This window comes from Callorhinus ursinus, unplaced genomic scaffold, assembly GCF_003265705.2.
Source record: "Callorhinus ursinus isolate GAN/ISIS: 27379988/994484 unplaced genomic scaffold, GSC_fseal_2.0 scaffold5, whole genome shotgun sequence".
Taxonomy (NCBI): domain Eukaryota; kingdom Metazoa; phylum Chordata; class Mammalia; order Carnivora; family Otariidae; genus Callorhinus; species Callorhinus ursinus.
Genome location: NW_027397067.1, coordinates 10,593,215 through 10,621,013, shown reverse-complemented (window position 1 = coordinate 10,621,013; position 27,799 = coordinate 10,593,215). Strand labels below are relative to the sequence as shown.

The 27,799-nt window shown below is 42.6% G+C and overlaps 1 protein-coding gene and 1 pseudogene across 6 annotated transcripts in view; one reads left to right on the top strand and one right to left on the bottom strand.

Annotated features, from left to right (window-relative positions):
* Window positions 1-27,799, bottom strand: part of FAM110B (family with sequence similarity 110 member B) — a 148,902-nt gene that overhangs the window by 15,258 nt on the left and 105,845 nt on the right. For 2 of the 6 annotated variants that reach the window (XM_073892785.1, XM_073892786.1), the window contains one exon: window positions 5,581-5,655. The exons of the other annotated variants lie outside the window; for them this stretch is intronic. The gene's annotated coding sequence lies outside the window, so the exon portion shown is untranslated. The remainder of the gene's footprint in view (window positions 1-5,580; window positions 5,656-27,799) is intronic. 6 annotated transcript variants of the gene reach the window in all.
* Window positions 5,247-5,343, top strand: LOC112823762 (small nucleolar RNA U3; annotated as a pseudogene).

The following is a 27,799-nucleotide window of genomic DNA, read 5'->3' as shown; positions in this document are numbered from 1 at the left end:
GTAGGGATCACATGCTTTTTATTGCTATTTCTAGGAAGGCCACCAGCCATGCACATAGTAGGCTGAAATAAAATGCTAAACACCCAGCAGAAGATCTAGCATATCATTTTATATTGTAAAGACTCAATGAAAAGGTCAGATAAAAAGCTCGGGAAGTGAAACTTGGAATAAACTTTATACGTTTGAAACAACACTCAAAAGCGCCTCCTTTTGATTGGAGAGTATGGGGCAATAGCCCCCGAATGCACAGAAACTGTTCATTCACAACTTAATGAGCACATTAGCATTGAATTGTGTTTAGAACACCAATATGGTGCAAAGCGAAATCAATACAAGGTAGAATTTTAAAGCGTATCTGGTAAGTTCACTTAAAACAAACACACAAATACTGTGGATCTCATTTGCCAAGGAACACCTAGAATTACTTTCTATTTTTTGAATAGCTCTTACTACAGCAGTTGTTAGAACAACTAGTTCTTTGCCTCAAGTGTACTCAGAAAAGATAACCATGTTTTTTTCATTTTTTTAAGGGTTCAGACTGAATTGTGAGACAAATAATAATTTTCAAAGTATGATGCATAAGTAGATCGATGCCTAGTTTTGCAGCACATAGTTTCATCTTTAGCACTGAGTGCATCTTACACTAATCAGGTGCAAACTAGAATGGCACAAGGGAAGGCTTCACCACAATTTGCACTTGAAATATTTTTGGGTCCAGGTGACAAGGAGCTCAGGAATGACTAGTAAGTTCATTCAACTTGCGCAGGCCCATTCCAACTCTGCATCTGAGCTCGCTGGAACTACAGCAGCAGGCTGAAGGCCACACTATTGGCTCTGCTAGGCAGTTAAGAGGTGTCTGGAGGCAGGCTGCCCTTAGAAGGAAGAGGGAGATCCTGATGACAAGGATCCATCTGGGGGTGTGGCCACAGTCCTCTCCCACCTGTCCATCCTCACCTGCCGCCAGGACCCCCTCTTCCTGGCCATGCTCTCTGATGGAATCTCTTGCAGGGACCCTGTCTGACACATGTCCAGTTCAGGATGGGTCTCCGCCTCAGTGTAAAAGAACACGACGTAAAACTATCAAGAAGGCTTTGCTTCCTTCCCCATCTCCCTGCTCCTTATGCCAAAACAAACACACAGCTGCTCACTTAAGAGGCTCTCTAAGGATTACGGTAATCGCCGATCTACAGTAAAAGTAACCTGATAAAAACTTAAAAAACTACAGGCTTTGCTAGATGGACAAAATGCATCTTTCTCTGTCTTCAATATCCACTCACATACAATGTACTTTTTTTTTTTTTACTACCTTCCTTCATGCTTTCACTTGAAAATGATGCTATCTGCCTCTAACTTGATTAATTTTAAGCTTCTCACTCCTGTTTACTAAAGAAAAATGACTCATTCAAAGTGATAAAAGGGAATAGGCTTTTCAAAATAGTTTTTTCCCCCCTCAGTCTCTAGCCTTTTTCGTTTGGCGAGAAATGGAGTTTTCCATTATTTTTTTAACAACAGTTATTTTGCTTGTGCCAAAACATGGTTGTTGGTGTTTAGTGCTTCATGATCTCTCAGGCTTTTGATTTTAGGCACAATCCCTAAGTCTAAAAAGAGAAATATGGCAACATTGCCACAAATGGCAACCATTTGTGGAGGGGGGGGGTGCTACCTTTCCTCTGTCAGACCTCAGGCTAGATGTGATGGATGCCTTATATTTATCAGCCTTGCCCAACAGGTATCATTTGTCCCACTTAGCAGAACACTTAGCGGTCCCACTTAGAGGGGAAACTGAGGCTCAGAACGTTTAAGGGACTTGCCTGAAGCCGGTCAGCTTGTTGTCAACCTCAGGTGGTGGCTGTATTCTCAACCTGTGCCCTCGCATTGCTCTCAACAGTCATGGAAACATCTGTCCCTGGACGGAGGGACAAGGGGCTGGGTCTGGACGTGAGCCAGAAAGGAAGGCAGGAAAGAACAGAGCAGGCACCCTCCTTGCCACCCCCAACCTATGTGATGCCAGGCCCCAGGCTGCTCTCATCACAAAACCTCCTTCCTGTGGGGGTGACAGAAACTGCGACCCCGCTGTGGGGAGAGACGGCAGAGAGCGTGCTGGCTTGTGCCAGAGGATGAAACAGTGAGGGGAAGGAGAGGCAGGAGGATGTTCTGAAAACCCGGCAAGATGGCCTTCATAACATATGAAAAATAGGCCCTGTAAATCCAATGTGTGGCACTGACAATAAAAGCTCGGGCTGGTACGGTTCTCTGAGGGGATCTCAAAATTTCACTTCACCCTCCTTAGTGGAAAGTAATTATTCCAATACCTTGCTAAGGAAATTAGAATGTCTTCCTGATGCTGGAAAAATAACAAGCTAGTCATCAGCTGATGAGGTAACAACCAGACTATGTCTTGATGAAGCCTGAGCCCCCCTCTGGGCTTGCCCGTCAGAGGGGCATGAATCCTTCAGACCACGGAGACCCACTCACTAGGAGAAAGGCAGCTTCCTATAGCCTCCCTGCCCTCAAGGGAGCTGCCCCGTAAAGGGGCATGTTTAGGCAAGTTTATAGACACAGAAGGTCTAGAAGGCAGGAGGCACCAGCAGCCTTCTGGTTCATTCAGAAAATGTTTACTGAGCATCTACTAGAGGCCAGGCAGTGAAGAAAAGGAGCCACACATATGGCACTCACACATGTCAATAAATAAGAGAAATACAGAAAATACACAGTCTGATGAGTATAGCTGCTAAAACGAAAAAGAGAACAAGGATGTAGCAAGGAGGAAATTACCTGCTGACTTCAGTAGAAAGAGTCTGGTCAAGCGTCTGCTGGGGAGAGACTGGTAGAAAGACGAGACTGTGTGCTGGCGGCTCGTTTCAGGAGCTTTGAGAGGAGGTGCCGGTTGGAGAAGTGGAATCAAGAGAGCGTTGTTTTTCTTTAGGACGGTAGAAATGCCAGCACATGTGTATGTTGACAGAAACGATACAGGAGAAAGAGAAACATGTGCACCATGCAGGAGAGAGACTTCACACAAATGCACTGAAAACAGGGGAATAAACCATGAGAACCACGCACTTTAACACAGGCGCTGAGTAATGGCTTAGACATGTCAGAAGGTTGGATGGGCCGTCTTGTAACTGGCCTGTGACATTGGGCCAGTTGTCTAAATGATGACGGCTCTAAAGGAATGGCAGGGGGGAGCGCTGCTGTGGGTCAAGGTGGCAGGTTACGGACCCCTCGGAGCCCGTGGGTGGGCATGGGACAGATGCTGCAAGATGCACAGAAAACTGGTGATGTTGCTTCGGGAATGTTCCTAGACCACAGTGAGTCAGCAGCTACCTTCTAGCACAGATTACAGACTGCCACAGAGGCAAAACCTAATAGTGACAAGAATCGACAACTCTCCCTTTGCTGCTTCTTCGGCCCAAGGCAGATCATCTAATCAATGACAATTTTATCTCCCATAAGACAGAGGAAGAACATATCACTTCCGTGAATTTAAAGTTTACCAATGGGAAATCAGAGACCCCAGGGGGAAACAGCTCAGAATTCACAGAGCATATAATAACAAAGGCGGGAAGTCAATCATTGGACAAATACCGACCGAGCGCCGACCCTGCGCCAGCCACCGTCGTAGGTGCTGGAGCTACTGACGTGAGTGTGGGCATTGACAACATTCCAGCGAGCAGACTGCGTAATTCAGAGGAAAGGTGGTGAGATTTGATGTCTGGGTTCTAAGGAAGAACGGCAAGGGGGCAGAGCCAAAGACCAAAAGTCAGAGAATACTAACCGGTAACCATTCCAATGGTGAGCGGGGGAAAGTCGTCTGAGAGAAACAGATTACAGAGAACCATATGGACTAAGTAAACAAGGAGGAAAGAAGGGGCTCATGTGGCTGCACCCTCCAGGTTCTGGGGTGCCCACCCTGGCTCCACCCTTTACCACCCACGTCTCCCTGGCCTTCTTGCTCCTCACCTGTGCCATGCAGATGGCGCTAGGATCTACCTTAGCACAGGGGGCTGTCCTTGTTAGCCACTGTTCTTTTTAATGAGCTGGAGAAATACCGTCAGAGGAACATCAGAGACTGCAGAGGCAACGTGCAGACTGACTGAAGGAAGAATTTTCAAACAGTTAAAACTATCCTGCACTGGAACTAACTCCTTTGTAAAGAGTGAGCGAGCTTTTTCTCCCAGGAAGGGTCTGTACAGACACAGGCTTACCATCTGTCTAAGAAATTTTAGAGGGGATTCCTGCAGTGGGAGGGAGGGTGTGGCAGGTGGATGTCAAGTGCCTTTTCAGTAAGTCTGTTTCTCTGAAACATTTCTCATTGCCTAGATTTAATTTATGCTGTTCAAAGTAAGAAGACAGAAACAGGAGGACAGAGAAAACATAAAGACAGAACAGGAAGTCAGCAGAAACGTTTGAAGATAAACTGTCCTAAGTTATTAAGCACTGAAAGAATAACTGAGTAGACTACATTAAGAAAGTGAGAGGGAGGGGGAGAAGGGCAGAGGGAGAGAGAGAATTCTCCCAAGCAGACTCCCGCCGAATGCGGAGCCTGACTCGAGGCTGGATCTCATAACCGAGATCATAGGCTGAGCCGAAATCACGAGTCAGATGCCTAACAGACTGAGCCACCCAGGAGCCCCAAGAAAGTGGCAAGAATATTTTTGATAAGCAGTTTCAGTCTTCCAAGAAACACTGAAGAAGAGGAAGGTATGAATGAAGATGGCTGGATGAAAGAGGGGAAGGAAGAGGGAGCGGTTGACAAGAGGATATCTTGTCAACCGTGGCCACGGAGACCCAGCTGTGCCTTGTCAGCTGACCACCTTTCTTCCCACCCTGTTCTAGTAGCCCTGGACCTGTACCATAGTTGATCTCTCACATTCTTTATGACCCCCAAATTCTCGTACTCCTTGCAGAGCATGTTCCCATATACAGACTGTGTAGAATCCTTCAAGCAGTGCTCAGGCTCTGAAGATACCCCATGAATTGATGGGCTGACCATGGAAATCACCATGGAAATAGGAGCCATGTCTTGGATTAAGGAATGATTACGGGGCAAGGAAGGTGTGGTTGATACCTGGAGGTCAGAGGTAGCCTCTGGATGCGCTCAAGAGCTGGGTGGTTAACAATGACATACTGCATTAACAGAGTGTTCCCTTTGCATGTGGAGTGTCAGCTTATTTTTGAGATCAAGTCATCCCAAATTCTTTAGAAAACGTTTATCCACAACTGCAGTTTAGAAATGGGAGTCATTAAAGACTATACTTTCAGGAATCATTTCTATAGTTCGTTACTAGAAATGGGAGTCATTAAATTCTGCAGTCAGGACCTCGTAGGCCTGCAACAGGAGGCCACTGGCTCTGAACTGAGAGAGAGCACCAGGAACCACTGGATGCAGTGCCTACGTTTCCAAAATGAACATTTTCATTCATGTAATTTCCCCCTCCATTAGCTTGGAGGGAATCTAACTCTTCTGTGATATTCTTTTTTCTTTGCTGATTTCTAGAGGGAGGACGCTGGATTTTTCTCTTTTGTTTAATAGCTTTAAAGACAGATGGAGACTTTTAAAGGTTCACCTGCTTTACTTACTAAGGCTCTCTCGATCTCTCCAATTGTTGTTTCTGGAGCACAAGGGTTAGAGCCTTCTTGTCGATACAAGTATGTCTGGAAAAATATTTCAATAAATGAAGCCAAAAAATATATGTAAAGGCAAAATGACATCTTTTATGAAGCTACAATTGACCATTAAATTGAAATTTATCTCCCGGCGAAACAGGAGAAAAGAAACTATATAAAAAAACCTATGGTCTATCTCAGAAGAAAATATCTCAGTAATCCATTTCCAGTCTTTGGACAAAGAACTACTCAGTATTCAACCTCTCATTTTTCAATGTCAGCTTTTTCAAATATTATGATAAATACTATAAAGTGACCTACTTCCCGACACCTACGAAAAGTAATGTGTCATTCCAAAATCCATTTCTTCCACTTGCGGGGCAAAAGACAACACTTCCATAGTCATCCCTCTCTGACAGATGGGAAAGGCTCTTCTAGATGAACCCCCTCCCACCGCCCTCCCAAAAAAGTTATTCTGAAAAGTATCTATTAAATGTTGCCTTGTAGCTGATTAATATAATCTTTGGGTCCAACTCTCTAGCTAGAACTAGAATGTTATGGTACACTGCGAATATTCAAATACAGCCTTGCAGGGGATGGTGCTTGGGTGGCTCACTCGGTTAAAGCATCTGACTCTTGATTTCGGCTCAGGTCATGATCTCAGGGTTGGGAGATCGAGCCCAGAATCAGGCTTTGTGCTGAGCGTGGAGCCTGCTTCAGATTCTCTCCCTCCCTCTCCCCCACTCCCCTGGCTCGTGCACTCTCTCTCTCTCTTAAAAAAAAAACAAAAACAAAAAACCAGCCTTACAGGAAACCAGGTAGCAAAATGATATAAGGATTATGGTGATTTTCAAAAAGTAGGGTTATCTGAGAAAGAAGGTGGTGTGAGTCCCTTGCTGACACTAAGGAAGATAGCAAGACCTCTGAATGCAGGGCACACTCCGGACTCAAGTTGCAGGTCTGTGTCCGTATGCTCTGGTCCTGTGACCTTGGGTTTGTAAATTCCCTCCACATGCTTCTGCTTTTCTGTCTATTACATGGAAATGACAACAGCACCTTCCTCCCACGGTAGCTGTGAAGGATAACAAGAAGGATGGAAGGCACTGAGCATGGGGCCTGGCGTACAGAAGCTACTGTGCTCGCATTTTACAGTAAAGGTGTTATTTCTAATTGAAAGTATTTTTTTTAAAGACTTATTTATTTGAGAGAGAGAGAGAATGAGAGAGCACATGTGGGCATGCGAGTGAAGGGAGAGGGAGAAAGACAGAAAATCTCCAGCAGACTCCCTGCTGAGCATGGAGCCCAACAAGGGGCTCAATCGCATGACCCCGAGATCATGACCTGAGCCGAAACCAAGAGCTGGATGCCTAACTGATTGAGCCACCCAGGCACCCCTCTAATTTAAAGTATTAAAAAAAGTACTTGGTAGTGTTGGAAGATCATTTCCTGGTCAAGTCATTGTTTTCAAAACACATGGAAATTCTAGATGTCCTTGTTAAAAAAAAATGCATGAAAACGGAAGCTGTATTTACAAAAAAAAAAATATTTCTGGGATTTTGAGAGGCATTAAATCTGCTTAGCACTTTGGGGATAATTGACATCTTTACTAAATTGAGTTCTTCTGTTTATTAATATGGCATGTCTCTCCATTTATTTAGATCATCTCAGATTTGTCAGAGTTTTACAGTTTTCAGAATACAAGGCCTATATGTATTTTGTTAGTTTCACCCTTAAGTATTTTGTTTTTTTTAGCCATTGTAAATAATAGTGGATTTTTAATTTTAGTTTCCATTCACTCATTATTAGTATATAGAAATAAAATTAACTTCTGTATGTTGATCTTGTACCCTAAAACCTTGCTGAATCCGTTTTTTTAATTCCAGAGTTGGTTTTTTTTTTTTTAATTTTTGGTAGACCTTTTGGTATTTTCCAAGTAGACAATCATGTTAGACAATGTAGACAGCAAAGAAAAAGCAGGTAGAAGCCAAGTAAGTTAAATGAAACTTAGTGCAAGGCGGGAAGAGTATCAGGCTAAACCCTCTATCAGTTACATGCAAACACACACAAGATCCTTTTAAAACTTATGTGGAAAGGCAAAGGAACTGTTAAGAGGCAAAACCATTTTGAAAAAGAAGAATATAGTGGGAGGAATCGCTCTCCTCACTTTCAAGACTTATCAAATAGCAACAGAAATAAAAACTCTGTGATCTTGTGGAGGGACAGACATACAGATCAATGAACAGAACGAGAAACCAAATATACTGCAAGTATCATCACACACAAGTACAGTCAGCTTATTTTGACAAAGGTTCCAAAGCGAGTCAATGAAGGAAGGATGGTCTTTTCAACAAATGGTGCTGGAGCAATTGGACATCTATAGGCCAAAATATGAATCTGGGCCTAAACTTCATACCTTATGCAAAAATTCAGAAAGGATCGTAGATTTACTTGGAAGACATAAAACTATAGAATTTTAAGGACAAATACAGGAGAAAATCTTTGGGATTCTGGGGTTTAGTTTTCACCAAACCAAACTAAGAACCGCTTGGTTCTTAGATATGACAACAAAAGCATGATCCAAAAAAGAAAAAAATGGATCAACTGGACTTACCAAAATTTAAAAACTTTGCTCTGTGAAAGACCCTGTTACCAGGATGAAAAGACAAGCTACAGACTCAAAGTAAATACTTGCAAAATATGTATCTGACAAAGGACTCATATCTAGAATATATAAATAACTCGAAACTCAACTTTAAAAAAACAGACAGTCCAACTGGAAAATGCAAAAGATATGGAGAGACACTTCAACAAAGAGGGCATGAGAAGGGCAGACAAACATGTGAAAAAGATGTTCCACATCTCTGGCCATTAAGATGACAAAGAGTTATTTCTAAACACTTGTTACAGCAACTAAGATAAAAAAAAATGACACCACCAAGATCATGCTGGTGAGGACGCAGAGAAACTGGATCACTGTCTGCTTTGAGTGGGAATATTACGTGGTAGAGACAGTCTGGAAAACAGTTTGACAGGTTTTTGGTTTTTATAAAAAAGAAGCTAACATAGAACCCAGGAATTATTCTCCTGGGCATTTATTCCAGGGAAATGAAAACCAAATCCACATAAGACTTACCCACACTTGTTCACAGTAGCTTAATTTGTAATAATCAGAAACTCGAAACAGCCAAAATGTCCCTTAGTGGGTGAATGGTTAATTAAACTTCAGCATATCCATACCATGGAATGCTAGTCAGAAATCACAAAGAACTACTGATCCATGCAACACGTTGGACACGTTGGATGGATTTCAAAGGCATTACACTGAGTGAAAAAAGCAAATATCCAAAAGTCATATACTGAATGATTCCATTTATATAACATTCTCAAAATTACATAACTACAGAGATGGAAAACACATACATGGTCATCAGGAGTTTGGGAGGGGTGTGTGTGTGTGTGTGTGTGTGTGTGTGTGTGTGTGTGTGTGTGTGTAAGAAGTATGGAAAGAAAGACCTCTGTGATACGGAACAGTATCTTGATTGTGGCAGTTATGTGAAACTACACACGTGATAAAGTAACATATATGTGTCATTACACACACACATTGTCACAGTATCCATTTCCTGGCTTTGATACTGCACTATAATGACATGGCACAGCCATGGGGGTGGGGGATGCTGGGAGACAGTATATGGCATTTCTGTTATCTTTCTAAATTCCTATGAATCTATAAATTCAGAATAAAAAGTGAAAAAAAAAAAGCCTTGCCCAGGATGTGGGGGGAACACACAATCTGTTCCCCAAATAAGTGAACAATTACTGTTTTAAAAAGAACACAGATTTTTAAAATGACAGGTTAAACTACAAGAGAAATGAACATGCTTGTCAGGTTCAGAGACATTTTATATGGAGAAATAGGCTTTAACATTTCTCATATTTTAATATTGAAAAAACAACCTAAGACTCAAACTTTGGCTTCAAAGGCATAAAGATGGTACTGTGTTTTCTAAGTTGTTATGAGATTCTAAAATTGAAACTTTGTTTTGGAAAAAAAGTGCCTTTTCTTTTTTACAGTTCAGAATCTGGCACGGATTGAAATATGTTATTAAAATAGTACTGAAGACAATAAGGCCTTAACATATGAACTTACTCATGCTTATGAAGATACCAAATTGGAAGTGTATGAGATTAGAAATTTAAAAAAAATTAATACATTCATAGCGTTCTGTGAAATTGTTTCTCAAAACTATTTTCAAGGAAAAATTACATATAATTCAAATGGACAATTCCAGAATTTCAGTGATTTCCTACTCCAGACTGAAGTGCTTTAAACTTATTTTAACAAGAGATTAAGAAGAAAATTAGCATCAAAGAAAAAGGATTTGGGACACAACTGACTTCTTGGCCTACCAAACTTAAAAGGAATGGATCATTTTTTCTTTTTAAATTTCCCAGTTTCTATGCAACTGACTTAGGAGAACAAGATTCAGTGATCTCATGTATGACATTTCCTAAGTGTTCCTCATTCATTCTATATTTTAAATGACCATTCTAACAGAAAAGTGTGTAAAATCAGTGGCAAGGCTTTAAAAACATGTGCTTTGCAAATTTAAGTTCTGTTTAAGCATGGAAAGCTGTTCTAGAGTTGGTGATGCAAAAAAGGCAATTTTCCTGCCCTCTGGCACGTCTCAGAAGGTACCGGGCCAGTTTAGGGTGTCTCCCCCTTCTTGCCTTTGCCCACCTTTACACGGGTCACTAGGGTGCACGCTATTATTTCTGGGATTGAAAGAGTGCAAGCAAAGATAATGAACAAAGTTAAGTGTGCAGTGCACGATGGAATCCCGATTTCTACATCTAGCTAGTCTATGAGATCTGTTTGGCCTTGGGAATGCAAGTTTTTTGGTAGATAGTGCAACCCAAGAAGGAATCCATTAGAACTTTTCCGAGCGATGGTCCACAATGCTTTGCTATCAAGAAAGTTGAGGGTTTCACAGTAGATTTTATCATCAGAAGGGACTTAAGAGACCCATCTGGTCCAATTCACTTTATTTCAGGATGACCACGTATCCTAATTCACCTAGAACTGAAGGTTCTGCCAGTATATGGATGGCCTCTGATCTGTGCAGTAGAGATCAAGCCTAATTATTAGACCTAGTGACCAAGAAGATGGTCCTTGGGAACCCTGTCTTCTCTTTTAGAGCTGAATATTTGTTATTATCTTCTGTAGATTGACACTCTTCTTAAATAACCAGGGATCCTCTCCCCAGAATAAGACGTTAAAAAAGATAAAAGAGAGATAAAGTAAGACAGATGAGCAGAGATATAAGAGAGAATATCAAATTAAAAAGATCTTTTTCCTATATGGGTATCATAACCTCGTCAAGAATCAGAAGAACACATTTTCTATATAAATAGAACAAAACTGAATTTCTGTCACAAACACTATTAATTAACTTAGAAATCTGCTTTTATTCTGTCTTCCAAAGCAAGTCTGTATAGCAAGGAACAGTATGTCCAAGAGTCTACAATCAGGACAGCTATGGAAGCAAGTCTGGCGCAGCTGACAAGTTCTTTCTCAACTGATCTTTATAAAGCACAAGTCATGTTAATTAATTTGTAATTAGTATCCGCGTATAAAATCTTTACCCTATCACGTTGATATGTTACAGAATTTAGCATTTTCTGCACAATGGTTTCTAAAGATGGAAGCATCATATGGATAATACAGCTAGCAACTGCTACAATTTGAATAATGTGAAATATATATAAAGTGGAGAAGAAATCCCAAATGTTACTTTTGGTTCAAAATGGTAGCATGACTTCTTTTATCTCCTTTCATTCCCTAAATCTTTTTAAAATGAGAACAGAATAATAAAAATGGCAAAAAGAAAGAGAGACACCAAGCTGAGGGATGAGCAGTAGCTAATCTAACGGGGCGGTGGAAATGACATCTAAGCATGTGCTGGAAGATCCCAGTGACAAGCCAGTGGATTTTCCTGGCAACACCCGCAACGAGGCAGGACCCTGGCACAGGACAGGCCCAGAGTCGGGGGCTAGAAAGCAGGCTGAGGATACGGAGCCTGTGAAACTCCAAACACAGTACTGGTGGGTCCCTGAGGCTCCCACCTCATGAAAGGGCATGGAGGCAAGCCCCCCACCGCACCTCTGCCACAGCACCCACAGGACTGACTTACAGCGAAGGTGACAAGCAGTGGGGTCTTTGTCTCACTTCCTCTGCCAAGCTGTCCATACCAGCTGCCGGATACAGGATGCTTTCTGGGAAGGATTTTTTTTTTTCCCTTGGAAGAAACTGATCAGCCCAGGTACGGGGTGTGTGTGCATGCGTATACGCACTGGGGCAGAGGGAAAGGGGCCTCCCAAAGTCTAGGGGTTCCAATTTGGAGAAAGCTGGCTCAGCATAGGATTCAATACAGTGCATTCCGCCATCCACAGCTCTTACCTTCTCACACTGAGATCCTGATCAGACTCTCAGTAACTCCCTTTTAAGTGGTAATGGACAGCCAAGCCTCCAACATGAAAGCCAGAGACCCAAATAATCAAACAGAAAAAAGGAACCTGGAGGAAAACAAGGTATTCAAAGGACATTTGAAGAAAACTTCAAAAGGCCTAGGAAATCGTCTAGAGAAATAAGTAAAGCTATTGTAGCCCTAAAATAAAAACCAAACGCTCCTTAAAAAAAAAAAAAAGGCAAAGAGTTGGAAATTAAATATTAAATCGAAATAAAGATTCCATAGGAGGATTTGAAGGAAAATCAAAGAACTCTCCCAGAAGGTAGAACAAAAAACAAACAAACAACAAAGTTAGGAAATAGCTATGAACAAGTGATAGAAATGAGACGCTCCATCCAGAAGGTCCAATATTCTCATAATAAACATTCTAAGCAAAGAGAATAGAGGTTAAGGCAGGGGAGAAATTATTTAAGAAATAATACTAAAAAAAGTTAGTCATGGAAGGACACAGGCATCCAGAGCCAGGAAGAGCAGTCCAAAGAACAATAAAGGAAGAAAAGAATAAAGAAACAAATATCACTGTGAAATCTCAGAACATTAGGATAAACAGAAGATCTTTTTTAAAAAGCTTCGAGAGAAAAACAGGACACATACAGGAACCAGAATGGCACTGTCCTTTTTAAGAACATTCCAGAAAACAGTGGTGCCGTGTCTTCACAAAATGAGGGAAAATGCTCATTTAACCTACAGTCATATGCCCAGGCCATCCTTCTTCAAGCACAGAGAGAATAAAGACACATTTTAGGCATGCAGGTATTCAAAAGTACACCTCCCAGGCCAACTTTATTTAGGGAACTCATAGAGAGTGTGGTTTGTCAGATGGGAGAATAAACCTAGAAAGGAGAGATACAGGAATCCAAGAAAAGAGAAGATCTCCCAACCCCTGCACCCCTCCCCCCACAAGGGCCAAGGGAGGTTCTAGCATTGTGTTGAGAAGTCACAATACAGCAGAGGTGAGGCAGCTTAGAGAGTAACTGGTCTGGAAATGACCCCGGGGGGATAAAGAGCCCCAGGAAGGAGGCGTGTTTGAGTATTTGTGAAATATTATTCAAAGGCATATGGCAGAAACATTGGAACATTTGGGAAAAAATGGGACTCTAGGTGTATCAGGAAAGAAGGCTAAGTTAAGACAAAAGGAGGCCATGAATAACTATGAAACAGGACCGTTTTCTAAAAGAAAGGAGGTAGGCTTCTAGTACACCAACTACGTGGGCTGTGTAGCTATATTACATTGTTTATAATCAAATTAACTTACAAATAAACTCTGAAGACTCTAACCTCAATATAGTTTCTGCTGTCTGGCATATTCCCTGGGCGATTCATGAAAAAAAGAAACAATAAAAAAACGAGTTTAAATCATTACTGCATCACATCTGCATAGAGCCCAGATTAAATTTTTTACATTTAATACTTTCCATATGGAGCATTCTCAGATGGATGTCTGGAGTCTGGGCCCCTTAATATTGACTCAAATCCAAATAACCTTTCCTTAGTTGGCACAACCCTAGCAGACTTCTCAGACCCACATCACAATAAACGGAAGATTTAGTTGCATTGTTCTATCAGTAGGATTACTGAAGCCTCTGTGTATGCACATGGACAAAGGGGATCAGTGATCTGGTTTCCTCGCCAGGCCTCTGCTCAGATGGCCTCAGACCAGCAGCCAGCCATACAGCCTGTGTGCTCCACCCCCCCCCCAACCTATTAAATGCTTAGTTTCCTGCAGAAACTTGCCATTAACTGAAATCGTATTTGTCTGTCTCCTGCACCAGAATGGAAGTCCCATGAGGACATCATAGTGTCCGTTACTCACCTCTGTATCCCCCGCGAAGCATCATGAGTATTCAAGGGATTGAAGGAGCAAAGGGTAAGGGGTGAGAGAAACATGTTTCTCATATGCCTCCAAAGCAGCTTCCTCCGAGCATCCCCTCAACTAGTGCTTCTCGGGGGCGGGGGGGGGGGACACTCCAAATCACTAACCCTTGAACTCCACCCAACGTGGACGCTGTCTGGACAGGGGAGGGATGTGTCTGTTGAACGAGGTTCGCAGCTGATTCTGGTTCCAGTCACCCCTCCGGGATTTTAAGTCACTACCCCCTCTTCTCCCAGTCTAATGGCTCAGTTACATTCATTCTTGTTTCCTCGCCATGGGAACTTCATGGATCCCAGAGGCATCTTTTTAAAATGCCAGATTGTTTATAACATGGCTCTTGGCAGATAAATCCAAACCTCAACAGCATGGGCGAGGTATTCCCTCCCTTTGAGCTCCTACGCAGCTCCTTCACCGTGGATTATCCTTATCTACAGCAAAGGGGCAGCCACTCTGGGATGGGATCCAGAAGTCTATAAGCCAGTATTCTGATACAAAAATAAACTACAGTGAAAAGAAGTTCACCTGTTGAAATACCAGAGGTACTCCCTGAGGTACCCTGCTCGGAATGTCTCCTGGTACGTAACAGGTATCAGTATGGTTGCTCTCTTATTCCTATAGCCCTCATTATTCTTCGCTATTAAGCAGCTGATAGGACATTCCACACAAGAAAAGCTAGGGCAGGAAGATCAAAAGGGAAACACCCAGAAAAAGTGATTTCCCAAAGCAATCTCAGTAAGAAAGCAATGTGGTATGCACAGGGTGTCCCACATAATGATAAATATTTATGAACAAATGCATTTTGCCTATGTTCTTTAAATATGCTCAGGCCATGTGCCTTTCGTTCAATCAGAAATCATATGCCCCTGCAGAAGGTGCCCTTGGAGTCACTGAGTCTGGGACACAGCGCCGGGAGGCAGGATGTTTTGCTCACTTGTTTAGTGACGGTAAGAAGCGTGACTCAAAGTATGAACTTGGACATCAGACAGATGCCGGCTTCACTCTACTGCTTACTGGAGGCACGTCTCTGAAGCAGATTGTGGCTTTCTTGACAGTAAAGGAATGACACATATCACCTGTCCTACCAGATGGTCACAGTTAAGGACATAACATGTACAAAGCACTTAGAATGCTGGCAGGCACCGTGAGCACCAAGGGTCATAACCATCAGCCACTCTTCTCGCACAGAGCAGCCTGAGAAGTGGGACAGTCCTGAAAAATGTCTGAAACAGGTCAGCAGGAGGAATTAAAGCCATCAGAGTTCTCTGAATATACTTATGGCGATCGCAACAGAAAGACTACAAGGACCCACAAGAAAAGTAAAGCATATATTTCAATTGATTGAGAAGCAAGTTATTTGGAGTGTTCGATCTTTTATCCCAATGAGAAACTGACACACCACGATTTCCCCAAACCCAGATGAAGAGAAAACAAATTAAGACAAAAAGAGAGCATGCATACTAACTTTCTTCAGAGATGCTACTTGATTTGTATTTGCTCCATCCTGAATTTCAGTTCAGCCATCCTTAGGTAGCGGGCATGGGGATGAGCACTTCCCAGAGTTTCTTTGGCTAGTAGAGGATACCCGTTCTCCTCCTCGTTCAGAAGAATCATGAATAATACTAATTCTGAATGTTTAAAGTAATATATAGGAATAATGTCTGAGGCAATATTAAAATGAGAATCGAAAAATGAGATTATAAGGCCGGAAGCACAGATATGGTTGAGTGGTTCTGTAGATGTATCATTATTATTATTATGTGTTTTAGAGTAGAGTAGTTCTGTAGATGTATCATTATTATTATTATTATGTGTTTTAGAGTAGCTCTCTACAGTCTGCATCAAACTAACATCTGAAGTTGTACCTGTAAAAAAGAGGTACTTTTTAACCACACTTATAAGGTTCAAATAGGAATTTTTGGAGTTTTTAACCTAAGTGGCATGGAAGATGTTCACAACAGAAGCTGCTACAGACCCTGGTGTTTTGCAACTGAAAATCTTAGCTCTTCCTAATAAGCTAAATGTTCATTCATCACCATCTCTGGGTTGACTATCATGACACATCCAAATGTCAGTGTGTTGAATAAAAGCAGCCTTCTTAGCGCTGTCTCTACGGAAACATCGTACCATGATCATCCTTTCCCTTCCCCGAGAAGACTCTGCTTAGAAGTCACCATTGGTACGAAGCTTTCCACTAGCCACTGAGCTAAACTTCCCCACCACTGATCTGATACAGCACTCTGACCTGACATTTGGTCCCCCACCACATCCCGCAAAAATACATGACCGGTTTTAGAATGGGAAGCGTTGGAAATCTGAATGCCCTGGAATGTATGGCTAGTTTCCTTTTTCATTGTCAGTAAGACACCAGAACTTTCTGGCTCTTGAGATGTGAATGATGCTTGCTTCTTGACTCTATCAACCCACACTGCCCGGAGTAGCAGGGATCCGCAGTTCTGGGACAGTATGGGCTCATTCATCAAATTTATGAACAAGGTCAGTAGGGAGAGGAGGAAAGAGAAAAGGAATATATCGAATTAAGTCTCTTAGGATTATGGAAATGGCATTATTATCAATATAGAGATCAATGGTAACTGGTAAACTTTTTTTTTAATTTAAGGTTAATGACATTTGTGAACATAGGATTTATCTTTTTCATATCTAAGGAACTTACTCTAGAATCTTTCCGATACTTTTTTGGAGGTCAAGGGATTTCAGAGGATTGCATGAGTGTTTATACAGATAGATACACTTTTTTATTAAATTTTTATCATTTATTTATTTTAAAATATTTTATTTATTTATTTGAGAGAGGGAGGGAGGGAGGGAGAATGAGCGGGGGGAGGGAGGGGCAGGAGAGAATCCCAAGCTGACTCCATGCTGAGTGCGGGGCCCGGTGGCGGGCTTGATCCCAGGACCCCAAGATCGCGACCTGAGTCAAAATCAAGAGTCAGATGCTGAACTGACTGAGCCACCCAGGCAACCCTTGATTTAAAATTTTTTAAAATGCTGTCCTATATTTAATCTCTCTTTGTTTTCTAAAGAAACAGGGGACCCAAGAATCTGGTAAGTTTAATGCAGATTAAATAAGGAAATTGCAAAAATGCCTTTCGGTTATAGACTATGTTTATTGATATACATATTCATGAGGTGCCTCATAAATAGTAGTAATGACTACAGAGTTAACTCCAAGATGGTGCTTACTGTGTGCGAGGACTGTTCCAAGGTGCTCTTCCAAGGTGAATGTTAACAGATGCACTCCTACAGCAGTTAGGAGGGGCTATGCTTACCCTTCACTTTACAACTGAAGAACCTGAGGCCCTAACCTGTTACCATGGTCAGTAATTTGCTCAAGAAAGTGCCCGCCCAACCACGGCCAGGAAGAAGTGGAGGCTAAAAGGCAAACAAGGCAATCTGGCTCCACACCATACGCCTCTCACGATCACATTTGGCCAACAAAGAAATGGCGGTGCTGAGAGGCTAACCTCCCCCCGCCCCCATATCTGCCATCCCCACTTTTGGCAATCATTCTATGGTTCTGGCCTCTGCAGCTTTCCCCCTTTCTAAGTTTTCTCTGGCTCTTTTCCTGAATGTTGGTTCAGGGATCGTCCCACTGGGAAGTAAACTTGAACAAACTCCTCTTTGTTCCTGTATCTGTGTCTAGCTGCCACCAAGAAAGCACTGCCCAGAATCCTATCAGCTCTTCTCATGTAGCTCAGCTTGCCTTCTGTTTTATTAGATTCACAGAAACCACTTCACTTAGGTTCCCTAATTGGTTTACCTACTATCCATTTTTTTTTTTTTTTTCCTGCTTAAGGGATTCTGGACAGGGCTAGCACAAAAATGCTATGAAATAAACCTACCACAAAAGAGGCTCTTTGCTTTGAGCCATCACATGCGGTCCTCAGACATATGCTCTCTGGCCTCCTCACTTGTTTTTCTTTAGGTCTTGAGGGAGCTGCTAGGCGTACACTCCTAGAGGCAGCCCCCAAATGCCGTGTGCTCTGCACTAAGGGGAAGCTTGAGATGGTTTGGGGTTAATAAACCATTCCTGATGCTCTATAGTCTCTTATAACCCCCAGCCTCCAGAACCCAGAATTATAAGCCTGAAATGGAAGAAATTCTGGACAGGAACAAATAATTTACCTGCCTTTTCCTTAGCTCTTCCTAATAAGCGAAATGTTCATTCATCACCATCTCTGGGTTGACTATCACGACACATCCAAATGTCAGTGTCTGTAAGGAAGAGGGCTCCCAAGACCTTCAGAATAGGCTCTTATTCTACTGATGGGTTACTGAACTATTGGAAGTATCAAAGAACCTATCTGGTCTGAATTTTAGGGTTGGCATACTTGCATGTTCAACAGATACGGTAGCTCCTTCCACATACAGGCAATATTCTCTATGTCAGACGGGGATGGCCTCACTGAAGAAGGGACCTCTGAGCAGAGTTTTGAAGGAGGTGAGAGGGTGATGACAGAGATGCTGTGGAAAGACAAGCGCAGAGGCCTGGAGGCACACGTGTGGGGGGCAGGACTACGCCACGCTGTGGGAGGTTATAAATACCACGACTACCTCCATGGGGGAATGGGTGCCACTGTAGTGTGTTGAGCCCAGGAGTGAGGACTTGGACTCATGAGCTAGCTGGGGCTCTCTGGAATAGGCTGTAGGGCCCAGAATGGAAGCAGGGATCAGTGAAGAGACTACTTGGTTTTGTCTTGCTCTCTGCATCTCCAGAGCCCAGAACAGTACCTGGCACACAGGAGTCCGCAAATATCCACCGAATAAGTCAACGAACCTGCCAGAGTTTGAAGTGCTGCCAAGAGGCTAAACTAGGATTCCAATCCAGGAATTTCACCCTCCCAAGTTCCAGTTCATAATCACGATGCTATTCTGCTTCTACAAACAGAACTTTTTACCAGGAATCAAAGTTTCCCCCCCCCCACCCCAAGTTATACTCAGGATAATGCATTTCTCAACATCTTAAGAAGGCATACTCTAACATTAGCCATCTGTGCACAGTAGTGACATCTGAAAGATATGGGTAAGGTCTCAAGAAACTCCTACATACTCTAACATGACCTTAGCACAGCCTTGGTTAGTGTGTGTGTGTGTGTGTGTGTGTGTGTGTGTGTGTGTGTGTAGAATTTACTCTCTGGTAAAGATACTGTATTCATAACACTCTATAGCTAAACAAAAGACATACGAGGGAAATTCCTTTTTGCAGTTCTAAAGAGAGTGGAAAACGAGCTAGGGAAGCAGTCTGTAAAAAACTGAATGGGGTGGGGCATCGGGGTGTGCACAGGTAGGTGAATATGGAATATTTTAAAAAATGGTGTTAGTCAAGATGAGTCACAGAGGGGCTCCTGGGTGGCTCAGATGGTTAAGCATCTGCCTTCAGCTCAGGTCATGATCCCAGAGTCCTGGGATCGAGTCCCACATCGGGCTCCCTGCTCCTTGGGAGCCTGCTTCTCCCTCTGCCTCTCTCTCTCTCCCTCTCTCTCTGTCTCTCATGAATAAATAAATAAATAAATCTTTAAAAAAAAAAAAAAAGATGAGTCACAGATTCTGAAGAAAACGCATTTTCCTAGAACTTATAGTGATCCAGCTACAAATTAAAACAACAACAAACTCTGCAACAGAGAGGAACAGGTACCTTGAGGGCACTCAGCTCCACTAGACGTCTGATGCCAATGAAGACGGTCTCTCCTGCTGCCCTTAATCAGAGGACCACACAGCGTCAAATCTGGAGAGGCACCGGCCAGGTTGAGATACTGCCTCTGCCTGACTGGCTAAATGTCCTTTGGCAAGGTACTTGAATTCTCTGTCTCCATCTCCTCGTCTGTCAAGAGGTAAAATACCACCCATCTCCTAGGATTAAAGTCAGGGTTAACTCTATTCACACAGGCAAAACATTTTTATTTATTTTAAAAGATTTTATTTATTCATTTGAAAGAGAGAGAGAGAGAGAGAGACAGAGAGAGCACAAGCAGGGGGAGAGGGAGAAACAGATTCCCTGCTGAGCTGGGAGCCTGACAAGGGGCTCGATCCCAGGACCTGGAGATCATGACCTGAGCCGAAGGCAGACGCTTAACCATCTGAGCCACCCAGGCGCCCCCAGGCAAAACATTTAGAAGAGTGCCTGGCTCACAAGGATAGGCAGCCCTTACTAAACACTGGTTATTTCACCTAGTAGGTTCATCTCTCATCTTGGTGCCAGAAAAGGCACTTAGAGCACCAGGGCCATCCCTCCTTCCCTCCCCCCGCCTCTTTGCAAACTCATCCAGGTAACTAAGTGAAATCCCTTTTCCGAGTCCAAAAGGAAGAGCCTGGTGTCCTGTGCCTGGGGTTCAAAAGAGATGAACTTGGAGTCTCATGATCAAGAATGTCAAGTCACTGAAGTCAGCGTGAGGCTGGTTGTGACAGTCGAGGCCACAGGGCCTGAGAATGAACACACTAGGGAGAGAATACCAATGAGTATTATTCATAATTGCAGCTTTCAAAGAAAGTTCTGAGAATCCATGGAAATATTTAATTGAGTATTGTGCCATTACCAGAATAAATAATTATGAAATACAAGTCTATTTGACCTGAGGAACAGCAATTCTGATTCTAGGAATAATTCTCTCAGACTGATACACAGTCTCTTGTCATGGGAAGTGGACAAATCATAGACAGAACCTATCAGGACTTTTGATTCTGTCTCATATCATAGTGATAATCTGGAAGAATAGTGTCTCCCTCTACAAATATTAGCCTCTGAGTTATTAGTGAGTCTTTCCCTTCTTAAGGGACAGGGCATGCGCATTAAAGACCCAGAGGGCAGGCTAGAGCAAACTTATTAAGTTTGCAGATGACATTAATGGCAGGGAAGGATGTCAGTTACTTTAAAGTGCAGAATACCAAACTAAAGGGACAAGGGGCTGTGAGCGCACATGAGCCTTTTTAAAAACTGATGAAGAAGTCACTTGCACTCTCCTCTGACATTTATCATCTATGTTTACTAGGTTTTAGCCAAGACATGAATCCAAAGCAATTGCGTGCACGATACCTATGAAATGCCATTAAAGTTATGTACCCCCGGAGACCCTTCTTTATTAATGAATCACCTCCAGTCAGAGATTTGTTTCCGTCTTCTGCAGGAAACTACAGAAGATCCCTTAAAACCATAAAGCCGGATGGTATTTCCTATGGGAACGTTCTTGGGAAGACAGAGCTAGAAATTGTTTCCAGGTTTCATGGGAATCAGCACTCATCTGGAACGAGGCTGGATCAGGTCAGGGCTGCATAACTACGAGGCAGGGCCACAAGCCCACTGGGGGGACCCAGGGACCAGCCCAGCCCTCAGCAGCACCCTGCACAGCACATGGGGGTCACAGCCAGGTGACCTTTCACTGCAGCATGAGTGGGGGGTCGTTACTAGTGCAACAAACAAATGCGCAACATATGGGTTTGGTTCCTCAGACTTTGGAAGTCTAGCTTTTGACCAGGATATATTCATGATGTTTCAAGCAAAAACAAATTAGAACTTACTTGTAAAAATTACTCGGTAAACTGTCGATAAGATACTGATTTTACACTTAAATCTCGTTACAATTTTAACCCGTCCTAAAAACAACTCAAAGAGACTTGTTTTTTTTACCCATGGCCTTTGCTTTACATGTCACTGATCCGAACTACGGGGCATCTGGATATCCGAGGGCGAGTCTGTTTCCTTAATTCAGTTAAATAAGACAGGTTTCTTGAATAAATCATTCTAGCACACTGCCTGGCATAAACGGCATGCTCAGTGAGTGAGAGACGGGGGGGGGGGGCGGAAGGGGGGCATTAATCCCTCACTCCTTCCCACTGTCAGGGGATGAGGGGCCTGCGCACACTTGGGAAGACTGAGAAAGCAGAAGCTTACGTCTTTGCACTAACTCACCGCATGTCTATGTAAGGATCCAGTTTGTCTAAGGTTTTTTTGTTTTTTTTTTTAATTCACTTGAGATACAGAGACGCAGAGAGCAAGAGCAGGGGGAGAGGCAGCAAGAGAGGGAGAAGAGGCCTCCTGCTGAGCCAGGAGCCCAATGCGGGGCTCGATCCCAGGACCCTGAGATCATGACCTGAGCCGAAGGCAGACGCTTAACCGACTGAGCCACCCAGGCGCCCCAGGATCCATTTTGTTTAAATGAGCATTTGTGATGGAATCCTTTAAAAGTAGCTTACATACTTGCATATCTGTTTCTTGATCATTCCTGGTTATTGTGTGACTACAGCACACAGAAACACTACCTGGGACAGGTCTGCTTTCTTAGATTTCTGGCGTTCCTCACGGAACCAGGTTGTTACTTCTAATCGTCTTGTCATTATTCGCGTGTTCAGAAGTTTCCCAACCCCTTCACAATTCCTGCTTCTAAACCTACAGAGTTCAAAACCCAGATAATTAAATTTTTAAAAATCTGCATTAAATGTAAGCCAGTAAGGCACTGAATGGACGGTGTAGAGGTGAGGAGCATAGTTTTGTGCATTACACTGAGACAGCCCTTTTCTGAGCACAGCATTATTTTTAAACTTACGGGTAGATGGGGGCCGGGGCTGGTACAAAATGAACATGTGTATTTAGAATGTAGCTTTATGTTTGCCAAAGAGATTCACAGAATTGTAAATATAAAACCTAAAATTATTTTCATAAAGATTAATTAATTCACATTACTCAGAAGTCCAATATTTTTTAGAACGTAAAATTTATGAATTGTTATAATCAAGTAACAGTATTCAATCAAATCTGTTTTATACAATTAAGAAATCAAGCTATCTTCTGAAAAGTAATGTTCTAAAATAACATTTTAAAGATTTATATTTGGCCTACTATATAATCTGGAATCTATTTTCCTGTGGCATCTTTTATAGCTATTTAAAGAGTAACCTTTTATTTGAGGAATAATCACCATCAGTGTTCTCCCCCTCTGTGTTTGGGACAAATTTACACTATTGTTCAAGTGATACATTCATATGCCTAATATATAACTGACTTCCTGTGGAAATATTCTCAAAAACTGGAAAAGGCCCCCCCCCAAATCTGTGTTTTAATCTGATTTTGTAACCCCTGTTGGTCTGCATTTGAAATAAAAAAGAAAGTGTAATACTTGGCCAATAACAGAGTCCAAATCAGGTGTTGAAGTAATTTTTTTCCAAAAGAAAAAGAATCTTTAGTCGGGGGCTCTGATTTAGGGAAAGAAAAAAACGATAGGAAAGATAATGCTACCAGGTAAAATATACTCTAAATACCGTTAACTTTACTTAAAACGGAATTAACTTTTCATTACACATCATCAGGGTAACGTTTCCACCATAACCACTTTCTGAGCCCCATATTTCATAAGTCGCTGATTCTCCAAAGAAAAAATTAAGTTTTAATCATCTTAACCAGTTCCTTTCTTTTTTCTCTAATTAAAATGCACAACCATGTCATAAATTAACAGATTTGTTTCTCCTTTCTCTAATCATAGCAGTTAGTAGTACTTTCTGGTTTAGGACCATAGACTAAGTACATTTCCTCCTCCAAAGAATGGGTATGACAATATAATCATCTGCCTTACAGGGTTTCTTGAATAAATCATTCTAACCAGCCCAAATGTGAACAAGAGAGACCATGATGTAGGTAGCAAGTTTAATTCCTGCTAGCCCCAAATCACAGATTCTTTTTTTTTTTTTTTTTAGATTTATTTATTTGTCAGAGAGAGAGCACAAGCGGGAGGGGGGGGGGGGCGGCAGGCAGAGGGAGAAGCAGGCTTCCTGCGGAGCAGGGAGTCCGAAGCGGGATTCGATCCCAGGACAGTGGGATCATGACCTGAGCCAAAGGCAGACGCTTAAACGACTGAGCCACCCAAGCGTCCCTCACAGATGACTTCTGTCAGATGGAACTCCACAGCTCAGTTTTTCAGGGACTTCTGTCCCTGGTGTGGTGTAGTTGATAGCAATGGAAAAGAAGAATCATCGGAGTAAACAGGGATGGCACAACGTTCCAAATTTTCTATTTGGCCCTGTGTCCCAGCCTCTCACTACAGCCTTTGAATAAGTAAATTGAATAAGTCCCTAGACTGTTCTCTCCAGGCCTGACTCACTTCCATAATAAATTAGTTGCAAAGAAGGGCAGATTAATGACTCAAGGGCACTAGGGTGTTGTTTAGTTGAAGGGTCACCAATCACAGCTGGTGGGACTGCACTGGCTCAAACAGCCACTTTGGCAATTCCACAACCTTCTGCTTTTCTGATTGCAGTGGCATGCCCACCGGCCCTCTGGATTCTCCATCAGCGTCCTGGGCACCTCGCCACTGTCCAGGATCGTCCACCTCATTTCTCTGTCTGTCCTTCCATTATGGCAATGAAGCACACATTTGGGGCTGGAGTCTAAGGAACTCTAGACCAGCCCGCCTCCCTAAACTGCCTTCACATGCCCCCTGGCCAGTAACCCGAAAAGGGGTCCACGCAGGATTAGTACTGTGGAAAATGAAATGGTCACTTTTCAGTACCCTTGGTAGAAATAGCTACTGTGCCTTTGTTTGAGGCCAGTAAGGAAATATAGCCCTAGAGTTTTTAACAGTGCAATTTACATAGACTCTCACCATGGCCAAACAGGTACAGCAGAAAAATATTCTTGCAAATATTATGTTAATTTTATAAAACTGGACTTTACTTTTTTTTAATTTTTAAAGAAGATTTTATTCATTTATTTGAGAGAGAGAGAGAGGGAGTGCGAGAGAGCGGCAGAGGGAGAGGGAGAAGCAGGGTCTCCGCTGAGCAGGGAGTCCAACTTGGGGCTCCATCCCAGGACCCCGGGATCATGACCTGAGCCGAAAGCAGACGCTTAACCAACTGAGCCACCCAGGCGCCCCCTTACTCTGTAGCTTCTTTGGGAGTTGGTTCAAACTTTCATTGAGTCACTCATCTGGTCCTCCAATAAACTTTATTTATGGAACAAGGGCCACAGGCCAAGCACAGTGCTGGCTGTTTAGGGTAGAGGTGGAGGGGAGAAGCAGGTAAGACAGAGGACTTCGTAGTCTATCGGGGAAGCTAAGCACAAAGCAGATGCATGATAACCACACAACGTGTGATATGCTATACAAGAGGACAAGTGTTCGAATCCAAATTCCACTATTTACTGGCAACTTCCTGACCAAGGAAGTTGTTCCTTCATCTATTAGAGTCTGTAACAGGGCTGAAGACAGACGTTGGGTGGATCGACATCACGTATGTCAAGTGCCTTGGTGCCTAACAGGCATCCCCAAAACAGGAGATATTATGGTGGTCAAGAATAAATTCCTTCTGGAAGAAGAAGTAATGAAGACAAAGAAGTAATGAAGCTCTTGAGAAAGGCGGGAAAGACTTCTTTTAACGCCCTCTGGGGCTCAGAGAGTGACAGAGTGGGAGAGGGGCGGGACACCTACAGAAGGAATGGTCCCAGCTAGGGCTTGAGGCACCAGAAGCCAAACCAAGGAGGGTAGAAATTCGCTGCTACTGGAGGAGGGGGAGGAAGGGGAGCGCTGGAGCCTGCAGGGCTGTGGTGCAGCGGGCTGTCCTCTGGGCCATCAGCAGGGGCAGGCTGCAGGCCGGAGGCCCGGGCTGTGACACCCGGTGCCCCTGAGCAGGGGACACTGCTGGCTGGGAGGCCAACAAGAAACAGCACCAAATTCCAAGTCACCCATTTTGCTAAATGTGCTAGAAAGCTTCCCATGGGATTCAAACCAAAGGAGAGGCTTCCCGTAACGTTTTAGACCAAGTCTGAAGTGAAGGCCTGTCCTGCAAGGGCTCAGGGCAGCCTTCTGTGGGCCTACAATGACTCTGAAGTTCTCCCCTGCATCCGTGCTGGCTCAGGTCTGTGCACTCCTCATTTTTCTATTCCTAAAATTGCCCTATTTCTGGATGGAAGTAAGTAAATAAATAAATAAATAACTACACTCCGAGAACTAGTGATGGATCTTCAAAATCACCATTTCTGACTGCCCACCCCCTTTCTTTACTATGTCTGTCACCTCTTCATCATTCCTCATGGGACTCTCCACCTCAGGTTCAGGAAACAATGTCTCGGAGTAAAAACAAAAACAACAAAACAAAACAAAACAAATATATATATATATATATATTTCCCCTCTTTATAGAGCTGATGAATAGAATAAAATAAGTTACATGGTGTTATATGCTGAATCCTGTACATAATGGGGGCAGATCCCAAAAAGAACAAAAGCAATTGGTTTCCTTGCTGCATGGCTGCTAAGGAGGTTACTTTACTAAGAACGGGAAAAGCAGTGCAGAGAGTCAGTCTTTCCACTATCAAAATTACTGAGCTCTGTTTAAATCAGCTTCACTCCCTGAACATGATTACACCGACCTCTGAAAGCACAAACATTCCCCGTACAAGGCTTTTCATTACTGTATGTGACCAAGCACGCTGTCAGAGTGAGGCCCCGCAGGGACCAGCAGGGCAATGCGGGCATGCTGGTGGCGCTGGGGACACTCTCCAAAATTGTAATCAAGGTTCCTTTCTCTTACACACACCAGAGCACAAGACATTAAAGATAACCCAGGGGCCCTTATTGTTATTCATTATACGAACATCTTTCAAAACCAACCAATTCGGAGGTTTTAAATTATAGGTAATTATTACAAGGTCGAAAGATACAAGACTGTTTTAATTATTTTAGAGATCTTCAAATCAAAACAGTCTGCACGCATACAACAAGATACACAATGAATCCCCTCAGCTTGTTGACTTAAGCTGGCAAACAAGATTACATTTTTCACCCCTCAAGAGACTGCAGATATGAATAGTAAATCTAGTAATCACTAAAGAACTGTCACTAGAACTTGCTATGTATAATGCAGTGATCAGGCTGTCTGCCTATGAAACATACCAGCAGGGCCTTCTTTTATGATGAAAACAAAGAAATAATTACCTTCCACAGGGTGAAAATATTTCACCAGAAGCACCACAAAAATGGGAGTCTTTAAATTTTAATTTAAATTATTATTTAATTTAAAATTATTTAATTTCTGGACTTTCTGAAAATTAAAAATAGGAAAATTTTGAAAGTCAGAGTTCTATGATCAGTAAGGCATCTGTTACTAGATGAACTGCTTTTAAAAGTCTATAAATGAAAGGAGGAGGAAGATTTTCCTTTTAAAAGGAAAATAATGACAATATTAAAGAGGATGTGTGAACTAATTTTTCAGTAATAGAAAATCCAAATGGCAACAGCATTTGTTTTGACTATTTTTCACTATGGATGGGCCTCGCTTTTGCAAGGTTATGCCTACGAAAAGAACCATATAAGTTGAAACCATGCAATAGGTACCATGCAATCCATGGCAAAAATTATGAAGGTTCTGTGGCCTTTAAAATTTCTTGTCAAAACCTTAAAACTCTCTTATTGTCAGCTATAAATGTGTAGTGAAAAGAACACTATAACTTAAAACACTATAATTGACAACATAAACATCGAGAATCTTTAATTTCTTGCGAGAACTCAGCAAGAATAGTTCAAATGATGGATGCGTGCCTTCTCCATCTCACTCTACAGGAACGAGGCAAGCGTCTTTTCTATGTCTTCGGGAACTGTCACACTCCTCCTCCAACATTTAATCCTTTCAATGCTTTCAATGCCAGGAGTGTCCCCGAAAACCCCTTTAACATGAAGTCTCTGATGGTCTCACTTCCTCTGGAACATCTTTATCTTTCTGGGCACAACCGCTTTCCTCACCGATCATAAAATCAAAACAGTCTGCATGCATATGACTCACTCAGTTCCTACCG